Source organism: Peromyscus maniculatus, chromosome 19 (assembly GCF_049852395.1).
Source record: "Peromyscus maniculatus bairdii isolate BWxNUB_F1_BW_parent chromosome 19, HU_Pman_BW_mat_3.1, whole genome shotgun sequence".
Classification (NCBI taxonomy): Eukaryota; Metazoa; Chordata; class Mammalia; order Rodentia; family Cricetidae; genus Peromyscus; species Peromyscus maniculatus.
This window is the reverse complement of record NC_134870.1, coordinates 35419230-35424121: the sequence shown is the minus strand read 5'-3', so window position 1 is coordinate 35424121 and position 4892 is coordinate 35419230. Positions and strand designations below refer to the sequence as shown.

The following is a 4892-nucleotide window of genomic DNA, read 5'->3' as shown; positions in this document are numbered from 1 at the left end:
CTTCCTTCATTGTCTCTCCCCCAACACATCTTCCTCACAATGTTATGTCTTCTAGTCTTTTTCATAATCGACCCACTGAGTCCAGTTGGTACTGCCCATATGAGTTTGGGTATGGTATCATCCATGGGGGCACGAACAACCTACCAGCAGCCATTCTTCAAAGAAAAGTGATTGTTCTTCCTCAGCAGCTGTCAACTTTCAATAGGATCTTAGCCAGGGGTAGTCCCTCCCCTTCCTGCTGGAGAAACTTTAACTGGCTTGATCCTGTGTAGGTAACCACAGCTGTAGTGACTCCATGTGTGCAACAGCCATGTCATATTCTGGGGATAGCATTTCACAGCTCTTCTCCCCATCCTCCGGCTCTTACATTCTTCCTTCCCCTGAAAATATCTTCCAGTAACTCTTCTTAGCCAAGGTTTTTTTTTTTCTCTATTTCTCTCTGTTTTTCAAAGCCCACATAATGTGATAATTGGGATACATGCAAATCAGCCCTTTATCTTTGACACTGGCTGTGCATAGCCCTTCGATTTCCACTGATGAAACGTTGGGATTTTGAAGCTAGACACAGGCAAACTTTAAACACAGCCTTTGGTACTTCATGCTATGGGATCCTGTGAATTTGACTTTACCTTGCTCCATCTGTGAGAGGGTAAGGCTCATATGAAGATTGTTGCTAATACCTACAGTACTAATAAATAGGGGCATGGCACCTAGAAACTCCAAATAGTTGTTAATAATGGTGATGAGTGAGTATAACTGGCCACCTGCACAAATACAAAGAGCAGAAATGGTCACTCTCGGGGCTTCAACCAAGTTATAACCAGATCATCCTTGAGCAAAATAATGTATTATGTAGCCTATATGTATTTTCTAGTAACTACTACAGTGCTTGAGGACTAGGCCACATATATAGTCTCATGCTGTTTCCTATTTGTGAGGAAAATGCTGAAATGTCTTGTTGAAGGTCAGAAGACCATGGTGATGAAAGCAGACTCTCCATGGCTCTGCATCTGGAAATATAGACAGGTTACATTACTTCTTATCTCTAATTGTTCATGAATTTTACAGTTGCTATCTCATGATTACACAAGTTAAAATTAAGTAAATTATCCTATATAAATTTCATGGCAGTTCCTGCTGTATTAAGGTCTCAGTAGGTATTAGACAGTATTATTATTATTTTGTTCTGTTCAATAGTCCAGGCATACGCCTGCTTGCCTCAATTGCTCTATGTCTTGTTTTTTGAGGTAAGGTTTCCAATTGAATCTAGACCTCATAATCAGGTGAAAGTAAAGTTTGGCTTTTTGTTGTTTGTTGGTTTGTTTTTTGTTTTTTCAAGAAAGAGTTTCTTTGTGTAGCCCTGGCTCTCCTGGAACACACTCTGTAGACCAGGCTGGCCTTGAACTCAGAGATCCACCTGCCTATGCCTTCCAAGTCCTAGGATTAAAGACGTGTACCACCACTGCCTGGTTCAATTAGGTGAAGTTATCTGGCCAACAGACATCAAGAATTCTCCTGTCTCCACCTCCTTAGCGTTGGGATTACAGGCATTTAGGTTGCCATGTCCAAGTTTTACACAAGGGCTGGATATATGAACGCAGATCCTTATGATTGGGAAAAAAGTAGTTTGTGAACTGTACCATCTCCTTGGAGCCAAATATCAATTATTTATGTGTAGGAACATCTATTTTTGAAATATTCAACAAATTGATATCAATTATAATCTATTGTATTATAAAACATTAGACATTATTCTTTGTATGTAACTGTGCATTTGCTTCCACTAATTATCCTCTATCCATCCGCATTTTCTAATTCCTTTCCCACACTTGCTTCTACTATCGTCTCATCATCCCTCTGCACCTAACGCCCATCCCAGATTCTGATAACCACTATGCTATTCTCTTCTTTGAGATCAACTCTTGTTTCCTCATACAAGTGACAAAAGCTTTTGCCTTTTTGTGCTAAATATGGTTCTTTGTATTCTGATCCTGTACATGTTCCTGAAAATAACAGAATATTTTTATGGTTGGATAATATTCTATTGCATGTGTTTACCATTTCTTTCTTTCTTCCTTCCTTCCTTCCTTCCTTCCTTCCTTCCTTCCTTCCTTCCTTCCTTCCTTCCTTCCTTCCTTCCTTCCTCCCTCCCTCCCTCCCTCCCTCCCTCCCTCCCTCCCTCTCTCTCTCTCTCTCTCTCTCTCTCTCTCTCTCTCTTCTCACTTTTATTCATGACAAATATTCCCCAATCTCTTCTGGTCTTTGAGACAATTCCATCAGTCTTAGCCAATCAGAGAATAGAGTCACCTGATTTGCCCATCCTTCAAATGGCCCCACAGAGAGCATAGGTTTTTAACTGGGCATTACACTGCCCTGTGACCCTGTCAACCTGGGCCACATTCATTGGGATGGATGCGTGGTCCTTGGCACCAATGATGCAGTTGCTCATGGAGCATTTCCGCAGCACATACAAACTCGCTGGCGTCGTTCTGCATGTTCAGGCTGTGCCTGTTCACTAGGCCCGCAGGAGCGCAGAAAGGCCACATTTTCTTTATCTATTTTTTCTGTCAATGGTCATCTAGATTGATCCTATAATCTTGATTTTTTTTTTCAAAATATTGGTTTGGTAAAAATATAATATTCTCTCAATATTAGTAATTCCCTTTTTCTGATGTATGTCAAGGAATTGATATCTGGATAACAGTTATAGTTCTCTCTGTATATATATATGTGTGTGTGTGTGTGTGTGTGTGTGTGTGTGTGTGTGTGTATATACATATATATGTATATATATATTTATGAAATTTCATACTGTTTTCCATAATGAATATACTAATTTACATTTTTACCGATGGTATATAAGAATTCCATCCTTTGTCTTCTGCATTGACAACACTAATTGAAGTTCTAAAATTTTTAGCTAATATTTCTTGATCTTTGTGATAATAGACATTCTAAATGAGAAAAAATGATATCTCATTATGATCTTGGTTTTAATTTCTCTTTTGATTAATCATGTCAAGAATTATGTCAGATATTTTGGGACATTTGCATATTATTGTTCAAGAATGCCTATTCAGGCATTCAACATCAGTAGATACTTTAAATAAGGTAATCTCAATCTAATAATTTGTTCTTTTATACTAATAACATAAAAATAAGTATAATTATGGGATTTACCACTAAAAAATATTATCTTAGGTGTACCACTAAAATTACTTGTAAAATAACAGTGATACAGCTATTTAGGCTGGAGCCCCTCAACTCTCTAGTCCCAACCTCCATCTCATTAGCCTATCCTTGGAAGTGGCTGCAACAGAAATTCAATTTCCCAGGCCAGTATCTTAGAATTCCTATCAGATTTCTGATGTCCACTCTTCCAATAAAACCTATAAAATCTTTCTCTGGAAAATCCTATGAATCTCTACACCTCTACCAAGTCCTCTGAAGGAAGCTACTTATGTCTTGCCTACTTATATTGCTCCAGCCTTCTCAGCTTTCTTGATCCTATTTGGATACTGCTATCAAGCCATTTTTCACATAATAGAATGTGATGCCTAATCAGGAAAAAATACATGAGGGCAATTGGGTTAAATTTTACAGCCTTTTATTTATTTTCCATTAAACTTCACATGTGGAATTAGATACAAGCCCTAGCTATGTCTCACAAGGTGTTTATGAATTTTCCAATATCAAATCATATTGTTATTTGAAAGCTTCATTTATTACATTCTAGAGCCATCCACACTGTTCCAACTCTTCCAACATGTGCAGTCCCATTCTACTTCAGTATCATGTAAGTCAGGTGTTCTGTCTGCCCAGAAAACATGGTGTTGTGAATGCCTGGTTCTGTACCATTATACATCATTCATCATAACTGTTAGTTTTTCAGAGACTTCTATTTATAAAAATCTAAATCAGATTATCTTTGGCTCACTTCCAAGCCCAGTCACTTTCTAACGTGTTGTTTATCTTCTTACCTCTGTAGAGCAATCACCATATTGAGTCCCTTTTTATGACTAGACTTATTTCTTTAGTGTTTGTTTTTCTGCAGAGAACACAAACTACATAGAGCAAGGCCTCTACCTTATAAAGAACTGTTTATTCATGCAAACATATTTTATTGGTTTTTTATCACTATTATTTTTTATAAACTTTTATTGACTGATTTGAGAATTTCTGTTTGATTTTTCCTATTATAAAGCAAAAACTAAAATTGTTCTTTTGTATCATGGATTTTGCAATTTCAATATCTCCCATTCATGTTTCCTTATTCTCTCATTGAAAAAATAATGATCCTATTATTTCAATACTGGGAAATTTAACTTTCCTCACATCTCCTCATTACATCTATCCAAACTGTGTTTTTATAAGTCACAATATTTAGCAATAGCATGTGAGTTAGATTGAGGATCTATCCCAGACACTTAGACAATCCTGTCTCATCTGGTTATGCTCAACAATCTGAAGAGGTAAATACCACAATGGCTATTCTCCAAATAATACTTGACATTTGTTAATGGGTTATTCTGGGTCAGACATTATTTAAAATGTTCTTAGCCAACTCATAGAAATTCATTTTAAAATCAAGAAGTCAAAGAACAGAGAAATCAAATAAACTCCCTGAAATCTCATCCGTATTGGTAATAGCAACATTGAGACTGAGACTTAACTCATTTTCTTAACTTCTGTGCAATATTGCCCTGCCAAAGGGGAAATTTCCTTTGGAAATGTTTAAGAAAATTGAGATTAAGTGGTAAAATATGGTTCAAATGGAGAAAAACAAAAACAAACAAACAAAAAATACTGTGCTCTAAACCATTAAGGATTTTGCTTTTCCCAAAGAAATTTAATGGTTCATTCAAAAATCATGAAATGTCCATTGCTAGAGA

At 36.7% G+C, this 4892-nt stretch overlaps 1 pseudogene; it reads right to left on the bottom strand.

Moving 5' to 3' along the window:
- Window positions 1–1863: 1863 nt before the first annotated feature.
- LOC143269461 (small ribosomal subunit protein eS21 pseudogene) lies at window positions 1864–2495 on the bottom strand (annotated as a pseudogene).
- Window positions 2496–4892: the final 2397 nt, after the last annotated feature.